Raw genomic sequence first — 21,903 nt, forward strand, 5'->3', positions numbered from 1 at the left:
CCATGATTTGTTGATCTAATAATGCACTCAAAAGTGCTTCTCTTGCTTTGCAATCATTTTCTTCATCTTTGGCTAAAGTAGTTGGAGCAGTCTAACCAGCTACAGCAGCAGCATAACCATTCTTAGTAACTTCCTAGATGTCTTTACCAATGCAATTCAGATGTGTCTCCATTCTGATCTTCCATATCCCATAGTTGGTTCCATCAAGTTTAGGACTGTCCTTCCTAAAATAATTAGTAGACATTGGATCTCCTCAAGTTGTTAAACTTCTGCAAAAGAAGACTAAGCTCTGATACCAATCGTTAGGTCCCAGAGACAACTGAGAGGGGGGGGGGGAGTGAATCAGTTGTCAAATAAATTCAAACCAAAAACTTATTAACCAACTTAATGCTTAATATTGGTAAACTAGTTAAGTATGATGGTAGACAGTGTTAATAGTAAATTGCTATACCGGTAAGGATTAATGCATGAAACATAAACATAAAGTCATCCACAACACGTGACACCAATATTTGTATGTGGAAACCCTATAAGGGGAAAAACCACACTGGGAAACCTTACCCACAATCAGATGATACTACTGCAGATAGTAAGTGTACATAAATGGGGTCTGCACATGCAGAAAGGCCAACAGCCTAGAGCTCACTGCTCAAACACAAAATGGGAGTCACACTGACTATAGTTGGATGGTTAAATCCAATAAGAATGTATTGCACAAAATAGCATCTTCATATACTTGATTTAGTACCAGTGTAATGCTGATATGCTTCTAAAAAAACCTAACTTCACCTTCAAATGATGTCTTCATGTATATCCCTGTTTGATCTCGCATATACCTTCACTTAGTTCTTTTTCACATTCAACACCTTACAAATAAGATCTTACCTTTATACCATACCCTAAGACCAATTTTAGTAGGTTGGCTCTACAAGATATTACAATAAAAACATTTTACAAACAATACAATATCCGATGCAATAACCGATTGAACATGTTGGCTTAATGCATTTACAACAATAATAAATCATCTCCATAGCGTGCCATGCTGATCTAGAAAAGATAAACCTGCCGGTGTAACCCTAGATAACCTGGACCTATTTGCCGGTAAAACCAAATATGAAAATATGAATATACCAATGATTATTTCTTCAAAATAAAGTGTCCACATGATGTCTTCGACATTACCAAGTGTCTTCCATATCATTCCAGGTACCAGTGAACAATATATCTTGCTGATGAACCATATACTAGTAATTGTTGCACAGTTTACTACTTGCCGGTGAATGTTGCTTGATCTCCAAAGTAGGTGTATTAGTAGGTGTTGATACCAAAATACCAACAGATTGTTTCATTTCCTTTATAGATGAAGATCACATACCCTTCGATAGTGATACTTAAGAGGAAATTTATTATATCATAGGTCTTGCATGTTTTGACAATTTAGAGGCTTGTATCATTCTTCAAGTACTCATCCTATCAAGACCTAATATCCATCTCAAATGTTTTTTATTATTTTATATTATTATCACCAATTCCATAAACCCAAATGATTTAGTCTAGCATGGCATTAATCACCTTCTAAACATGACCACTTGGGATTCATGTCTTTTGAATATATTATCCTTGTTTGAGGAGTTTAGAATTATATATGTTAAATATTATTTTGAGGATATTGATATCCTCTTTCATGATAGCTATGCCATCAATGGAAACCCATCACATTATCTTTGGCGTTCATTCTACTTTGATCCTCACAAGATTCTTTATCATCATTTTGTTCCAACATGTGAATATTTGCGAAGTTTTTAGAGACACAAGTCTATTTAGATTTGAATTTTGTATTTACCCAACTTATTATAATGACATTTCAAGTCACCAATGTATTTATTTCTTCCTAAAGGAAAAAAAATTTTGTTTGCAAGTAATGGATCATGTTTTTTCTTCAATCTTTCATCATTAGCACGTGACCTACTTCTTTATGGGGAGTTTTGTATTCTCATTTTATCTCTCTTATTAGGGGGGTATTTACTATAAAAAGGAGGCATTGGTTATTAGAGGAAGATAAAAGGATAAAGCAAAGAGAAAAAATAAGAAAAAGAACATGTTATCATGTTTGTAAATATAGAGTATATCTTTAGAGAATGGGCTAAGTTAGGAAGTAGTGAGGATTAATAGTGATAGTTAGAGTATTATCAAATTTAAGAACCCTATTTTTCACACACACAAAAAAACACTTTCATATTCATTATCATTTTAAAGTTCAATTTAAACATTAATTAAACATCTAACTTTTATAAAAGAATCCTATAATTGAATACAACATTTAGAAATATAAATTTAAACATTCAAACTTTTACACATGATTAAAATAGAGAGATAGAGGGAGGTTAGGTAATTTGAGATACAATGAGTTAGAGAGAGAATAGATAATTTGAGAGATAGAGAGTAGGTAATGATAGAGAGAGGGTAACATGTGAAAGAGAGAGAGGGGGGTAATGTGTGCGTGTGTGTGAGAGAGAGAGAGGGTGTAATGTGTGTGTGTAAGAGAGAGGGGATAATGGGAGATAGAGAGAGAGAGAGAGAGCGTAATGACAGAGATGGTAACATGTACGTGTGTGTGAGAGAGAGAAGGGGGGTTTATTGTTGATTTCCATCTAGGGTTTATTGTTTGTTAATTTTTTAGGGTTTGTTGTTTGTTTATTTTCTAGGGTTTATTGTTCGTTTTTTTCTATCTAGGGTTTAGTGTTCATTTTTCTGTTCAGGGTTTATTGTCTGTTTTTTGTGTCTAATGTTTATTGTTTGTTTACGTGTTTTTGTTTTTTTTTCCTATGGTTTTTACTATTCATGTTTTTTGCAACATTTACAACCTAAAAATTATTTTAAACATGAAATAAAATAAAACAAAAAATGTTTTTCAAACTTTAAAAAACTAAAAAAGAACAATAAATTAATATTTTTTTATGCAAAATAATAACAATAAATTAACAGCTTTTTACAAAAAATAATAAAAATAAATAAAACAAAATATAAAAAATAAAACTATGTACCTAGAAAGAGGTGAAAAATGGTCTGGGGGTCAGCTAGGATGAAAAAAATGGGTACCCGTCCTCCTCTGAAACGTTTACCCATTTTTGAAACAGTGAAAATGATGGAAAATGTTTTTTTTTTTTTTTTACAAAATACATTCCAGAAATGGGCGCCCGATTTGAGAAAAATGGGCACTCGTTTAGCTTCGGGTACCCATTTTTTAATGGCTCGGGCACCCGAAGTGAAATGGGTGCCTGATTTATAAAAATTAGGCACCCATTTCTAGCAGGCTCTTTTCCCAACCTGCGAACTTCCGCGGGATTGGGACCCAACTTTGTGCATTTACCCACATGCTTTTTCATCTCCAAATCTAACCAGACCATCATCAAATTCTTGCAAAGATAGAAACTTCCTTTTATCTCCAGTCATATGATGTGGACATCCACTATCTATCATCCATTCATCCTCGCCTTCAATTTTAGCTGCAAGGGCTTTTTCTTCATGTACTGGATCATCTACCTTGATAGCCAAAAATACCCATTCCTTTCCATTGCCATATCCACTAGTTGAATCTTCTGTCGGTTCATCATGAGAATCAATCACACCTTCCTCATCAGCATAGTAGCATGATTTGTCTTTGTTTCTCTTGTACTTATGCTTGTTCTGATAATCATGGTTAGGTCTAAAAGATCTTCTAACTCTTTCCTCAAATATTGACTTACTTTTAGGACATCTAGATGCAAAATAACCTATCTTGTAATGCCCCGCCAAGAAACCCCAAAGGCATAAAGCTAAAACACAAGATTAGAGCGCAATTTTTATTTATTTTTAAAGTTAAAACTGAATCAGAGATACATCGACATAAAATTAAGTTCAAAATACACAACGGGAGACTTAAATAACACCTAAAGAGTTTCCCAATGTGATTACTTAATTCAACACTCAACTCAACTCACACTAATAAATCCAATTAAGTTGATTAACTTAATGACATGATAATACTTTAAACAAGGATAAATTTGTTTAGAAGGTTTAAATATAGATAACATGATTAAGTTTATCCATTACAATTTAACCATACATTTTGTTCAAACTCACAATAAAAGATATATGTCATGCATCTAATTTCCTTACATACTTTAATTGCATTAAAATCTAATGAATGCTTTCCATTATACTAGCCTACATTCTTCAAAATCTATATTACTGCATTAAATAAGATAAATACATACATGCATTTAAGTATCACATGATCTAATCCACATTATACATTTTAACCATAATGTCATCCATACATGCTAAATAAAGAGGAAACAAAAGAGCACAAACACCACATAATACCAAAATGATATCGAAGTTCACCCCTAGTGGGCTACATCTCCAGGTCTACTCAACTGTAAGACCCCTCTAATAAATAATAGGGTGAAGAAAACATAAGGTTCACATCCATTACAACCTTCCAGTAAGGCATACATAAACAAATAATACCTAAAACCACATCCGTCCAATAGATACATGAATGATCCTAGAAAAGGAAAAGGATCCATCTGAACATGATAAGAAACAATTACAAAAGAACAATGGAGCACCCACGAAACTAAGTCCTCATAACCCATCATAAGAAACCCATGTTTTAACATGAATATCAGGTTCTCACAAGGGCATAAACAACTAGATATGACTCCAAAATAGTGCTCCTATCATAGACAACACAAACTGCACACTAGTGAACATAAGGGACAAGTGTCATCACATAACTTGGTATGGTTACCCTGGAAAGCCTCCATAGGTCCGGACCCCATCTACTAGGTTACCCTGGCAACCTTTTCTGAACCTCCGACCCATCCAAGTCTCATGTGGACCCAACACATCCTTTTGTGAAGACAAGGTTGATTGTTTACCATTTTAGGTCTTCTCACTGCATGTCGAGTATGTACTATCCCTCATCCATGCATGAGGCACAATTATCTTACTTAGTGTTTTCATTAAATAAACTCTAATATTCTATTAGGTTATCACTTATTTCGACACACTTTCGATGGGTTACCCTACAACCACTTTGAGACCGACCCCCACTTGATAGCCACTCTCCCATATGACACTAGACCATACAACCAATAGACTTATAGAATCCACCAGAGGTTGTTAAACCATGTTGCGAATCCCCGTGAGGGACGCTAGCCCACTGCTAACAACTTGGTTTCATAGAGATAGATTAGGACACATGCAAATAGATTGTTTAGAAAAAAAATTTATAATAAGAAATTTGGGTTTCAATGTCAATTAATGGTACAACTAATTAAAATGACTAAAATGCAAAAAGTGATGAAGAAGTTAGGCTTTTGTGTCAAACCTAAGAAGAAGGATGAGTCTTTAAAACAAGTTTTATCGACTGTTGCTAGCGCCTTTGATACAATTGGAAAGAAAAGTCATTCTAAAGATAAAAATGTGGCACGATGGGCAATAACAATAGCTTTAGTAAGCCAAACAACTTCTAATAAAAGAATGATGAGTAACATAAGTGGATATCTTAATATTCTTCGTAAAACTTTGTCAAGAGTTGTAAAAAGAAGAGTTAATTTTGAAAGTGATCCAACAAAGAAATTATAGACTTTTAGTGGTAGACTACCAAGGTCTGATATGAAACTTACTGGTTAAGTGAAAAATTTGATCAAAAAATTCTGGCACGATAATATGAGAGTATCACCTATTGTTAGAGATGTTCTTAAATTAAGAGTTGGGTCAAAAATTTGTGATCCACATCCAAAACACCTATTGGACATGACTCAAACTGAATTATACAAAAAAAATTTGGATGATAAGGTTTTGACTATTAGCATTTGTCAAATGTCTTTTGAAAAGTGTAAATCTTGGTATGTTCGAATTAACAAGGAAACAGTCACATGTTGCAAAACTCATGTTCAATTCCGCTACCATTATGATGTATTTCGATATATATATGTGTTACCATGCATAGTAATGGAATGTTCCAAGAATTTGGTATAAATATACCACCTAAAACTATAAAGGATTTTATATCAAGTTTGTTTTGCAACCCACTAAATAAGCATAATTTTCTTTTCAATGCATGTTTTTCTAGTGTATGTGATATATGTGGTAATCTTGCATTGTTGGATGAATGTTTGCATGAAAATCTTTCAAATGATTTTGGACAACAATTAGTTGATGTTAAAAGATTTAAAACTATTGAGTATCCACTAAAGGATGGAAAGGTTGGAAGATGATGCGATCTAATCACTAAAAAAGTTAATGTTCATGCATTTATGAATGAATTTAAGAGTAACATCGTACCTAAATATGTTAAACACACTCAAAATGATAGATGGCTCGATGGTCAGTTTCGAATATGTAAGGATACATTTCTTGTTGGTAGTATACTTTCAGTTGTTGACTTTACAAAGAACTACATGCTTGCACCACAAGATGAGGTTCAATCACAATACTACGATTCAGTGCAAGTATCAATTTTTGTCCATGTTGTCTATAGGCATGCATTAGATAGTACAGAAGAGGATTGCAAAATTTTGAGAGAGTACCATTTCTATATGAGTGATAACAAATTATACTCATTTGAGTTTGTCCAGTATTGCTTCAAGACCTTTTTCTAGAATTTGAGGGAGAGAGAAATTCAGATGACACAACATCTAATATGGTCTGATAATTGTACAAGGCAATTCAAGAATGCTAGAATGTTTAATTGGTTGAGTAGGATTCATAAGAAAACTAATATCGAACACATGTGGAGTTTTTTTGAGGCTGGACACAGGAAAGGAGAACATGATGGTGTTGGTGCATGTATGAAGAGATCCCTTTGTAGAGAGAAACTCAAATTTGAGGAAAAGGCTAAATTAAAAAGTGCAAGTGCAATTGTCGATTGGTATAGTGCAACTATATCCATAGGATCAAGTCACAACTCTACAATTAGACATTTCTTCTGGCTAGTTAAAGAGTAGAATATCCTTCCAAGATATGATTGTGATAAAATCAATGGGTTAGCTAGATGGCATTCATTTAAGAGTTTTAATTCTAACACTTGGACTATATGGATTAGAGAGCTTGCATGTTTTTGTCAATTTTGTGTTGCAGGTGAATGGGAAGAATGTGAGAATATGGAATGGGTTGAAGAATGGCAACACAAATTCTTAACACCTAGTGAGATACAATATCAAGATGTTAGAAGAAATGAAGACCTAGATCATGCATTTGCATCAGAAGATTATGATTGTGTTTTAGACCTCATACAACCTGGTAATTAAATTCAATTCCTTGTTTATAACTTTAAATTATATATTTTTATTTACTGTGATTTAATTTATGATTGTATTTGAATTATAAATTCTAAAAAGTTTTATTTCTACATGTACTTAAATTTATTTTCTAAGACATGTGCATGCTATTGTTGTGCTTGAGGATAATGATGAGTAGGTTGAGTATTGGATAGCTAGATGTGTAGAAGCTAAGAAAAAGTTGATATGTGATCAAGTAGATGATGATGGTTTTTAGTATCCAGTTGGGTCTTTTGTGGTAGTTGGTACATGCCTACACAAATACTTAACAAGAAGGAATGGCTTACTAGCTTATGAAGAATACCAATCTGAAAAGAAGATTATACACTTTAGAAAGATCAAATTAGAAGATACAAAGGTAGACCTGCTAATAAGGTATTGTGGACACTTTCAGTAGAAGAGCATGAGGCAATCATAAACGTAATGCGGAAGAGAGAGGATGCAGATGGTACATTAGGTTGAATCAAATTTATATGCTTGTAAGTTTGTGTTACTTGGGTGAACTCTTTTATATTTAATCATGATAATTGTTTTTCTTTGTCCCTTTAACATTGTATTTGTCTACATTTGATACAATTTTGGTTTTATAAACAACATTGTATTAGTTATCTTCTTCTTAATGTTATTTTGTGCACATTGTAATTGTGTTACAATCATTCTAATTTTTTATGATATATTTATTTTATCGTAATCGTTTCATAGATTAATTGTAAGTTCTTGATTTTATTATTATTTTAAGAATAGGATGTTATTGAAAATTTGGATAATTATTTTGTTGAATTATAAACTGTTGCGCTATAAGATGATCAATCACAATTTTAAAATATAAAGTCATAAATAGATCATATATAATCACTAGAGGGCACCAAATCACAAAACAACATCTCATATATATAATCACTAGAGGGCACAAAATCACATAACAAGACTTGATATCATAATAGCAATGAAATGACATAACAAAAAGTCCTATACATAATCATATAACAATTCCTGATGACATAATAACAAGTCTTGAAAAAATAATAATAAGGAACTGACATTAAAACAAGTCCAAATAACATAATAACAAAACAACATCACATATATAATCACTAGAGTACGCCAAATCACATAACACAACCTGATATCATAATAGCAATGAAATGACATAATAAAAAGTCCTATATATAATCACATAACAACAAGTCCTATATATAATCACATAATAACAAGTGTCATCATAAAAAGTCCATAATACAATAACATGACATGATCTAAAATATATAATCTAAGAACTCGCATGCATCTCATCTATAGTCATCTTCACTGCATGTGAAGGTGGATGAGATGAATCATCCTCCTGCACATGGTCCTCAAACGCACCATCTTGTGTGTGTGTAGTATCAGGGTCTCCACCCTCCTATGAAGTATCAGTGTCTCCACTCTCCTATACATTATTAAAAGATTTTACATGAGAAGAATTTACTTGCATAATTTACTTATAAAGTAATTAAATACTAAAAATCTAAAATAAATTACCATACGATCATGCTCTGCAATGCCCTCACACATATGTGGAGGTCCACTATCATGAAAAAGAAAAGTGGTTGTAGTCAAGTCTTGCAAAGAAAAACATTGTACATCACTTTTGATAATCCCTATAAAATCTAGGTACACAGTATAAACAAATTAAAAATTATATTTCTAATCATCACCGCAAATCACAATGTCAATGGTTGCATCAGGTTCAATCCCATAGCCATACACATACAGGTAGTGGTATCGACCTGAACAACATATATAAAGCATGAATCAAACTTGTATATATATAGACTAGAAGTTTATCATAGAAAAGCATTCATGTGATGAAGGCAAAGTAATTGATGGGAAAAGGCATACATGTGATGCACTATCAAACAATCCAGAAGCCTACAATTGCAAAAAATAATGAACATGAATCAAAGTTGTACATAAATTAGTAAGCATATAAACACTTCAAATTAATGGATGAAAAACACACTAGTGGTATATGAGGCTGAGCCTCAATGGTCCATGAGTCATGTGAAGAACTACCCACCTCGGTGCTACACGAAGCACCCTACAAAATTGAAAAAACATATCATACACATCCTTACATTAAAAAATTTATTGTTTATTTTAATTGTACATAGCAATAAAATGTATGTAGATGAAAGTACATATCGTAAATGGAGCACCAACATCTCTAGGTATCGAGGTAACATGATGTTGATTCCTCAATGACGTGGTATGATCCCACCTCTATTAAGAAAAATATAAATCATGTTATGGTTCATATGTGTATATATAAGGAATTTAATATTGCACTGTAAATTATATAACTAAATTTGTACCCTTGTAGGTTGATCATTGTCTGCCAACAGGAGATCAACATATGAAGAGATGACATCGGCATGTGAAACCTCCTTGGCATCATCATAACCACCATGGGTAGCATCAGCATCATCAAAATCACCATCTCCTTTGGGGGAAGCCTCACTCTATGTCCCCATATATACATCCCCGTAGCTCGTGCTAACATGTGATAAGCTGGGGACAACCCTCACCTCACAAAACTGTTGTACCAAATTGCCCGACAGGGCACTCAATGAACCAAGAGCAGAATCCACTGCTTGATGATGGACAGGTGCTGGAACAACTGGTGATGGAAGAGGAACCAATGGATCAACGTGCACATAGTTTCTAACCCTATCGCTCAATTTGGCTCCCGGCCTATCTTGGGGCATGCCTCTTTCGACCCCCTGAAATGATCTAATATCAAATTAGTTGGGCTTTTTACCCAATTAAAATTTAGCCCATATTTTCTTCAAAAAATACATCGAGACCTCATGATTGCAGTGCAAAGACCATCCACCACCTCTCCCAAAAGTGTCCAGCTATGCCTGGGTATCTACACCATCGAATTGAGATCCGTGGCTTCTTTGGATCTATCTCTTCACCTATCTTAGGGTTCATAAAATATTGATTCTAATTCATTTTTGTTATTTTTAATTCATTGACTTGTTTGTATGTTAGTCCATCAGCATAAAATGCACCCAATCCATCCCACCAACTACAATATCTATCCAGCTCACTAACTAAACCTTGTACAAATTGTACAATCCCTTCCATACTATCTGCAAGGTGTAACAACTATGGAGGTGGATGAGGCTCACGTCTAGTGGTATGGATATCTCTAATCAAAGAATCAATATTCGTCCTAATGGTCTGCCTCAACTGATCAATTGGAGGTGGAGGTGGAGGTGGAGGGGGTGGAGGTGGAGGTGACACTAGACCTAATAGCTCATCTATCTCAAACTCATCCATTCTATGAAAATAATGTGCATATATATACAAACATGAAAATTTACAATTGCTATTTAATTTACATTTCACCTTCCAAAAAAACGTATAATTAAATACAATTTATAAACTTAAATATAAAAAAAGGAAACTCACATAGATCTATAATATTATTAATAGGTGGGTCTATTTTAATAATAAGCATCATTTGAAAAATATTATCCACTTAAATCAAAGTATGAGAAATATTCTACAAAATAAAACATCACAATGCCCATGCAACTCAAACAATACTTTTTAACATCTAAAGTGCATTAAAGTATAAGTTCCATCAAAATCATAAAAATAATCATAAGAGAGAGAGAGAGAGAGAATATATAATGAATAAAATGACTCCATTGATTTAGATAATGAATAATCATCTCCTCTAGACTCCATTGAGGGCTTATTCTCGATTAAGATTTTTTTAGTTTGCATTTTGGGCCATCATGGTGCATTTGTATGTTTGTTATAGAGAGATGGATGATTACAATACCTATGATAGTTGTACTTTGGGACCCATAATAGTTGGCCATCTTGTCATGAGAGGCTTCTAATCATAGTTTAATGGTAGTGTTGTGTAGTTCATCTTTTCAAAGAAGGTAACTTTCATGGGATTAAAATTTAGTACCCTTGCAATATTTAACCATTATCATCAATTACGCTACCACTTTATATTTTGAACTTGATAGGATTCAATTCAACTACTCTCTTTTGGTTTTAACTAAATTCATTAAACTCATAAGTTATATCTATGAACTTGTCAATACATGTACTACTTTGTTGTGTTCTTTGTTAGAATCATGGGATGATTTAGTGATCGCAACTAGTAGTACTACACTAAGTTGAAGCTTGAATAAATAGTAGCTTCTCTACTCTTGGAGGAGTTAAAACAAAAAAAAACTCTATTTTTTTTTTTATTCAATTTTATATTGGTATTTTCTTGTTCAAATTCGCAACCCACAAAATGTGCTTCCAAAATTGATCTATATTTGATTCTTATATTTATTAAATCTTCCAATAGTTTGATTTATTGTCCTCTTAACTTAAATCAAACAATGTAAATTTAAAGCCTCGTAACTTTTGATAGAGAGCATATTCTTTCATGCTTCATGTGGCATTGAAAAGGTGGTTCATAAATCTTCATAGATCACACAATTATTTTCTAGAATATTCCCTCGTATTTTATATTTTATTTTTTGTGATTTCACATTCTAGTCGTTTACTTGGACATCTTGGCACTTGAAAATGACTATCTTACATGAGATCAATTTGTTTGATATGTTTTATATGTATTGATTTTATTGATGTTTTAATTTTTTATTTGAGGAGGTATCATAGGTTTCTCTGTTCATCCTTTTGTGGTAAAATAAGAAAGGGATAACTATGATTCTTTTGTAAAATGATATCTTGATAATTTTTAGGTGGTGTAATCATTTTCCTTTTTTGTATCTACTCATACCTAAACTAGAAACACTAGAAATTATATAATCTTGGTGTAACATGATTGACCATGTAGGAGTGATTTAGTCTAGTATCAAGATCATGATTCTATGTGTATTGCATTGGATATTGATTTCCCCCACACACTTTGGAATAGACTTTAGGAGATCCATGGAGACCCTCATATATCTCCATTCCTAGAGGATCCTATTGTAGATTGTTTCATTCCCTTTGTAGATGAAGATCACATACCCTTTGATGGTGATACTTAAGAGGAAATTTATTATATCATAGGTCTTGCATGTTTTGATAATTTAGAGGCTTGTATCATTCTTCAAGTACTCATCCTATCAAGACCTAATATCCATCTTAAATGTTTTTTATTATTTTATATTATTATCACCAATTCCATAAACCCAATTGATTTAGTCTAGCATGGCATTAATCACCTTCTAAACATGACCACTTGGGATTCATATCTTTTGAATATATTATCCTTGTTTGAGGAGTTTAGAATTATATATGTTAAATATTATTTTGAGGATATTGATATCCTCTTTCATGATAGATATGCCATCAATGGAAACCCATAATATTATCTTTGGTGCTCATTCTACTTCGATCCTCACAAGATTCTTTATCATCATTTTGTTCCAACATGTGAATATTTGTAAAGTTTTTAGAGACACAAATCTATTTAGATTTGAATTTTGTATTTACCCAACTTATTATAATGACATTTCCAGTCACCAATGTATTTATTTCTTCCTAAAGGAAGAAAAATGTTGTTTGCAAGTAATGGATCATGTTTTTTCTTCAATCTTTCATTATTAGCATGTGACCTACTTCTTTATGGGGAGTTTTGTATTCTTGTTTTATCTCTCTTATTAGGGGGGTATTTACTATAAAAAGGAGGCATTGGTTATAAGAGGAAGATAAAAGCATAAAGCAAAGAGAAAAAATAAGAAAAAGAACATGTTATCATGTTTGTAAATATATAGTATATCTTTAGAGATTGGGCTAAGTTAGGAAGTAGTGAGGATTAATAGTGATAGTTAGAGTATTATCAAATTTAAGAACCCTATTTTTCACAAACACAAAAAAACACTTTCATATTCATTATTATTTTAAAGTTCAATTTAAACGTAAATTAAACATTTAACTTTTATAAAAGAATCCTATAATTGAATACAACATTTAGAAATATAAATTTAAACATTCAAACTTTTACGCGTGATTAGAATAGAGAGAGAGAGAGAGAGGGAGGTTAGGTAATTTTAGATACAACGAGTTAGAGAGAGAATAGATAATTTGAGAGATAGAGAGTAGGTAATGATAGAGAGAGGGTAACATGTGAAAGAGAGAGAGGGGGGTAATGTGTGTGTGTGTGTGTGAGAGAGAGAGAGGGTGTAATGTGTGTGTGTAAGAGAGAGGGGATAATGAGAGATTGAGAGAGAGAGAGAGTGTGTAATGATAGAGATGGTAACGTGTACGTGTGTGTGAGAGAGAGAAGGGGGGTTTATTGTTGATTTTCATCTAGGGTTTATTGTTTGTTAATTTTTTAGGGTTTGTTGTGCATTTTTTTCTAGGGTTTATTGTTCAATTTTTTCTATCTAGGGTTTAGTGTTCATTTTTCTGTTCAGGGTTTATTGTCTATTTTTTGTGTCTAATGTTTATTGTTCGTTTACATTTTTATTTTTTTTCCTATGGTTTTTATTATTCATGTTTTTTGCAATATTTAAAAACTAAAAACTATTTTAAACATGAAATAAAATAATTTTTTTTTTTCAAACTTTAAAAAACTAAAATTAAAAAGGAACAATAAATTAACATTTTTTTATGAAAAATAATAATGATAAATTAACAGTTTTTTACAAAAAATAATAAAAATAAATAAAACAGAATATAAAAAAAAAAAACTATGTACCTCAAAGGAGGTGAAAAATGGTCTGGGGGTCAGGTGGGATGAAAAAAATGGGTATTCGTCCTCCTCTGAAACGTTTACCCACTTTTGAAACAGTGAAAATGATGGAAAATGGTTTTTTTTTTTTTTTTAAATACATTCCAGAAACGGGCGCCCGATTTGAGAAAAATGGGCACCCGTTTAGCTTCGGGCACTTGTTTGGCTTCGGGCACCCATTTTTTAATGGATCGGGCACCCGAAGCGAAATTGGTGCCCGATTTGTAAAAATTGGGCACCCATTTCTAGCGGGCTCTTTTCCCAACCTGCAAACTTCCGCGGGATTTGGACCCAACTTTGTGCATTTACCAACATGCTTTCTCATCTCCAAATCTAACCAGACCATCATCAAATTCTTGCAAAGAAAGAAACTTTCTTTTATCTCCAGTCATATGATGTGAACATCCATTGTCTATCACCCATTCATCCTTGCCTTCAATTTTAGCTGCAAGGGCCTTTTCTTCACGTACTAGATCATCTACCTTGGTAGAAAAAAATACCCATTCCTTTCCATTTCCATATGCACTAGTTGAATCTTCTGTCAGTTCATCATCAGAATCAGTCAGACCTTCCTCATCAGCATAGTAGCATGATTTGTCTTTGTTTCTCTTGTACTTATGCTTGTTCTGATAATCATGGTTAGGTCTAAAAGATCTTCTAACTCTTTCCTCAAATATTGAATTACTTTTAGGACATCTAGATGCAAAATAACCTATCTTGTAATGCCCCACCAGGAAACCCCAAAGGGATAAAGCTAAAACACAAGATTAGAGTGCAATTTTTATTTTTTATTTTTTAAAGTTAAAACTAAATCAGAGATACATCAAGGAAACATTAATTTCAAAATACACAACGGAAGACTTAAATAACACCTAAAGAGTTTCCCAATGTGATTACTTGATTCAACACTCTACTCAACTCACACTAGTTAATCCAATTAAGTTGATTAACTTAATGACATGATAATACATTAAACAAGGATAAATTCATTCGGAAGTTTAAATATAGATAACATGATTAAGTTTATCCATTACAATTTAACCATACATTTCGTACAAACTTACAATAAAAGATATATGTCATGCATCTAATTTCCTTACATACTTTAATTGCATTAAAATCTAATGAATGCTTTCCATTATACCAGCCTACATTCTTCAAAATCTATATTACTGCATTAAATAAGATAACTACATACATGCATTTAAGTATACAGAGAATTAAACATGCATAGACATAAATCTGAAATGATAGTTATTTTTCCATATCACTTAAACATTACAATCGATCTAGTTTTCTAATAGATCTAAATTTGGTTGCGATTTGTCTACCTTGTCTAGGTACATGTCGGTCATGGTTTACTAAATCACTATAATTCATTTTGCATCATAAAATAATATAAATACTTCATCATGAGTTTTCAAACCAAAATCACATTAATATAATTATAATATATGCAAAACACACCAAGATATAATCAAATATACATTAATAAACTAAAATATGATATTTATTTTTCAAAATAAAACATCATTCCCATTCTTTTTGGAAATAAATAAACTATCCCCATCTTCGCAAACAAATATATACTTTCCAAAAATGGAAATATACATTTAAAGAAAACTAAAATTAACAATCTTTTTTTTTTTCAAAGAAACAAAATTTCCTTGCATAAAAATTAAAAAAAACTTAAATATCAATTAACATATATCTAATTATATACATTAATTAATAATTAAATAAAACTAAATACAATTTATGAATTTATGAATTAAATAATATTAAAAAACTATTTTAAAATATATAATTATTTATTTTATTTTATTTTATAAAAAAACACAAAGCAAATATAATGGGGTAGACCCACGTGGGCCTCCCTTTCCCCAAGGGGATGCTTGGCGGTAGACACTACCATTGGTAGCACTGCTACCAAATGGTAGTAGGTCGCTACGTTGGGTAGGGCTGCTACCAAATGGTAGTAGGTTGCTAGCTTGGGTAATGCTGCTACCAAATGGTAGTAGGTCGCTACCTTGGGTAGTGCTACTACCATACGGTAGCAGATCACTACCCTGGGTAGCATTGCTACCATATGGTAGCAATTCGCTACCCTTCGTAGCACTGGTACCATCCCACGTGGTGGGTTATACCCTACCACATGGGTGGTAATATATATATATATAAAACAGAAAACCCCCAATTTTTGCAGACTCTCAGATAGAGACCAAAAAAAAAGAAATAAATTCCAGGATAACAATGGCTCCCAAAATTTTTTTTTTTTTTGAATAACCAGTCTCAGAAAGATAAAACTGGGCAAATAGAATTAATTTAGACAAATTTATCCAACTAATCCAACCAATCTTGCCAAACACAAACTAATTTCACAATCTAAAACTTGAATATGAATGCATTCATTTGGAAGTTTAACAAAATTTTATTGTGACCAACCAACCCTAATTTTTTTTTATTTTGAAATCAATTTGAGCAACCAAAATTTGATCTGGAGGTTGGGAAACAAAGCAAGGAGGGTTTAAATTTGAGATTTAACTACAACTCTTCCTTATTCCACAAAATATATTAGATTTTTAACAAGCACAACTAGATTTCTTCTAAAGCAAAACAATCTTTTTTAAACAAAAACCAAAGAGATAAACAAGAATTCAACTTTTATCAGCAATCCTGGGAATGATTTGATGAAGAGCTCAACTTGTAAGCTCAAGAAAATCCTTCTCCCACAAAATGCCTAAAATTTTTCCATTCCAAAAATATAGCTCCCCTAAAATATTTTTCAAAACCTAGGTTAAAAGGGAAATTGTTTGACCAAAAATAATTTTTTTGGATTTAAAATATTTTCCTCCAAATAAAAATTATTTTCAAACAATTTAAATATGCAAAAAAAAACTTGCTTTTTCTTCTAAAATTGATTTTCTTAATTTAATTAAAACTAACATTTCTATTTCAAAATGCCAAAGAGGGTAAAATATTTCTATTTTCAAATACTATTTAACCTTTCCTTTCAAAATGCATATACTTAATTAATTCATCATTTAAAAATAACTATTTATTCAAACTTGCTACAAACATGAATTTAGCAATTTGATTAATGATTAATCACACAAAGGGGTTCTATTTAATTTAGTCCCTTAATTTACTAATGCATAAAAACACATTCAATCTAATTAAATACTTGGGATGAAATAATCAATTTTACCACATGCACAACACGCAACCCATGAAAGCCAAACAAACACATGACCCACATACCCAACCAAAGGGGAAACTGACAGACGACTGAGGACGTTCACTTGAGCACAATTAGGGTAGAACGAGGGTCTTATTACTACCTAGTCCAATTCCTTACGGCCGATGAGGTACACTCAAACCTACGAATCCAAGTGGAGATGAACCTCGTACCTATATGGTACTGTACCTGCAATCTTTTGCAACCATGAACCACACATGCATACATATATATTTAATGAAAGTGTTAGCCTAAGATTAATAACACGAATCGAATGAACAAATAAACTTATACAACAATCAATGCAAAAACAACATTTATAGGTACACACAATAATCATAATATCTAACTATAGCATTACATCATGGTACATCAACCATCCAAGAAGGCCACTTAAAAAAAATCAACCAAGGTGAAATTGATTTTAAAATCTGATTAGGGCAGGGGCACTACATATCTTATTACATGCAAAACATTTAATAGATGATTTTCCTTCATACTTACTTCTTGTAGGACCTTTAGGTACTTTTCTAGCAAATTGGGCTTCAAGTTGCTCAAACTCTTCATCTTCTTTCTTCATCTCCTCCATTTCCTTAGCATATAAGGCTTTCCAATCACTCTTGCTGGTAGATGATGTAGATGCATGAAAAGTAGGTTCAGATTTTGTAACTCTAGAAGGACCAAATTCCTCAAGCTCAAAATCAAATAATTTCCCAACCAAGGTATCCCTATTAATAGAGGTGTTTTCCATAGTTTTCAACTCATTAATTGAAGTAGTCTTCATCTTATAAGCCGGTGGTAAATCTCTCAATACTTTAGAAACTATTTCATCTTCGCTCAGACATCCACCACAACATTGAATTCCCATGCCAATCTCATTAACTCTCTCCATAAAAGTAGTAATCCTTTCATCTTCTTCCATCTTCAAGTTCTCATATCTCACCTGATAACCATCAAGTTTATCAATTTGAACATTAGGGTCACCTTCATTCAAAGTCTCCAATTTATTCCATATATCCTTCACAATTGATTTATCAGATAGTCCCATAATTTGCTAATCAGAAAGTGCACACAAAAGGGCTTCTCTAGCTCTATAATCATTTTCAATGTCCTTATCTAAGCCTGCCAGAGGAGGATTGCTAGATTTTAGATTATGAGGTGTATAGCCATTCTTAGTGATCTCCCAGAACTCCTTGCCAAGACATCTCAGATGAGTCTCCATATGAATCTTCCATACTCTGTAATTTGTTTCATCAAGCGTAGGAATTTCTCTCTGGAAAAGAGAAGTAGATGAACTTGATGAACTTGCATTATTAGATGCCATAGGATATTCCGTAAGTAGTTAAGCTTCTGCAGAGAGGACAAGGATCTAATACCAATTTTTAGAAAACTCTTATAACCGAAGGAGAACTAAGAGGGGGGGGTGAATTAGATGTCAACAGATTATAGAACCTTAAGTATTAAAACCTTATTACCAGAATACATAAACCAAATACTAGAATAATAGATATAATAGTTAAGCACAAATATAAACCACAAAACATTTACTAACCATCCACAAAAGATAACACCAATATTTATATGTGGAAAACCCGATAAAGGGAAAAACCACAGTGGAAAGCCTACCCACAGTTAGATAATACTTTTGGAGCAAGTATGTGATTACAATAAGAGAGTCCTACACATGCAGGAAGGCAAACAACCTAGAGTGCATTGCTCATGACAAAAGGAGCCTCACTGAATACAAAATAAATACAAACTACAATCCGGAAGAAGAATGAACTGCAAGAATAACATCTCCTATGCTTGAGTACAGTTCTGGTTAAGCTCAATACTGGAGGTCTTAAACCTCTTTCACAAACCCAAATAGATCACCTATGATAGAGCAAAAACCTCTGCATATGATTACAACTTTATTTGCACATAGATATTCCCATAACCTATGACCACATTTATCCCCATAATCTACAAAGAGATCTTACATCATATTTATACCAACCCAGGACCTAAACAATTAGGTCGATCACCTAAAAGATAATACAATAAATTCATAACTTAAACTCACAAACCAATGATAAAACAAGTCATCCTGAGACCGAATCAACATAATACAATCAATAAACCCAATCGGTAATGCATCAGGACCATCCACCAACATGTTACATAAACTGGTCCATAACCTAGCCGAATAAGATATCATTAGGTCCGAACCCAAATCCAACACCATTGATCAATAGGAACATGAACAAGATAACAAACAACATCCCAAAATGCATCTAGAAGCCACCCCAACACCACTTATCATGTGCATCAAAAGGTTTTCAACAAATCTCTCTCAGCAGAACCCTTACCAGTGACCAAAAGGCTTACTAGAACAAATGATAGAGCCTCTCCTAATTCATCAAATCCTGAACCAACTAATCATGATACTCATTTAAATAGAATGAATGATAGATCTAAACCAAATCCATAGGCCAAAGCATACCGGAGCATACCGAATCAATATCATGATCCAACTGCTCTAGCAAAACCTACCAGAAGCTAGTAAACAACCAAAATAGTCAGTGTTGCCATCAATGACAAAACCTCAATGCAACACATAATCAATTTCTCCAATTACCAATAGTTGTGACAACCAATTGAATGCTTTTGCAGATTTAAATTGTCCTATGAAGTTACAATCAAATCTATTATATTAGTTTACCAAACTTAATTATACTAGATAATTAAAAGACTACAAGAAATTTAATCAATTTTTTTTTCTTACCAGCACATCCATCAGACCAAATCCAATGTTGTGAATCATTTATCCAATGATGTATGATATTTTCAAAAAAAAAACTCATAACAATGTGCTACATAACTCCTGTCATGACAAGTATCATCACTGATATAAAAATGATCTTCTTTAATAATAATGCATTCATCTTCACTAGATTCTACATTATCCACATGAAACTCTGCATGTTTATACAAAACTTGTATAAAAATGGCAACCTGCTCAGAATGACAGTATTGACTTTGAATCTATGTGTGAGGATTGAACATATAGTTCTTAGAGAAGTCTACTATTGAAAGAATACAACCCGGAGGAAAGCAATTTTTTGAGATACGAAACTTATTTTCTTGCCATCTTGCACCATGACAATGTAGGATATGTGGATATATCATATTCTAAAATATACACATAAACTCTTTGTAAGGGTTTATGTGCATATGGAAAGCAATTTTTTGAGATACGAAACTTATTTTCTTGCCATCTTGCACCATGACAATGTAGGGTATGTGGATATATCATATTCTAAAATATACACATAAACTCTTTGTAAGGGAATTCACTCTCTTTTAACATTTTTTTTTTTATTCAGCTTCTGACTTTGTTTGATATTTTTCATATTCAAATCTCTTCCATAAAACTTGCACTGAAAGATCAACGTTCTCAATTTGTACAAATTTCTTCAAATCTTTGCAGTCAATAAATGTATTTTTTATATATTGTACTCATCTGAACCTTCTAATCTATCACAATAAATAGACTTCACAAACTATGTTGCACTTGCATGGATGACTCAGTTCATTAATACACTTGCCTTTCTCAAATTTGACTGGTAATTGATACATCAAGAGCCTAGAAGCTTTACTGGAGTAGAGCTTGCTCTATTTTATTTGGGTTTGAGATTAGTTTCTGACATTGCCTTTTAATATGACTAGAGGTGCAACTAAAATTCAACATGATTTCAACAAAAAGAAGTTTCACTTACCTTATTGATACACACAAAACATGGTAATAATCCCTCAATCATTCTTTGACATATCTTGACATTTAGAAATTCTTGTTTGAATGCTTCAAACAGTTCGCTCTGTGTTGTGTCTATAAACTATTTTGGATGTGCAATTTTTTTACAATCTTCATCTCTAACTTGTATAGTGTCTCTTCTATTGGAAGAAACATGAGAGTGACTGTTCTAGTATTCAATAACAAGTTTTTTTACATCTTCAACAATTCTATCCTTTTTAGGAACCCTACAAATATTGACCCAATTATTTTCAATATTCTTATCCAACTTGTTTTTTTTCTTAATATATCTTTGCATAGTTCTTCTAGAGACATCCAATAATTGGGCAATTGCTTGAGTTTTTCTTCTTTGTGATAAATTCTTACTAAAAATCATAGTCATTAATGCTCTCCATGCAACACTTAAATCAACAGTTCGACTTGTTCTCTCAATACATTTCAGAGCTTCTTGCAAATTTTCAACCACTGTCTGATTTACTGATCCCTCTGATGATTCCTTCTTGTTATCAGCACCCAACAAATCCAAAATGGGGGTCATTTATTTTATACTAAATAACTTTGCAAACAATTGTGCTCTTCCAATTAGAGATTTATCTTGAAAATATTCATCCCAAATTTTTTTTGCTGTGTAGTTTTATTGTGCTTTCTGGTACCATATCCTCAACTAAAATTTTATTAAAAACAAAATCTTCATCCATCTCCATCAAACTGGACATACCAAAGAAAAAATTTCTAGATTGACTAGGACCAATTTCTTCTCTTTCCTGAATTTGGACCACTTCATCATCAA

This window comes from Cryptomeria japonica, chromosome 11 (genome assembly GCF_030272615.1).
Source record: "Cryptomeria japonica chromosome 11, Sugi_1.0, whole genome shotgun sequence".
Taxonomy (NCBI): Eukaryota; Viridiplantae; Streptophyta; class Pinopsida; order Cupressales; family Cupressaceae; genus Cryptomeria; species Cryptomeria japonica.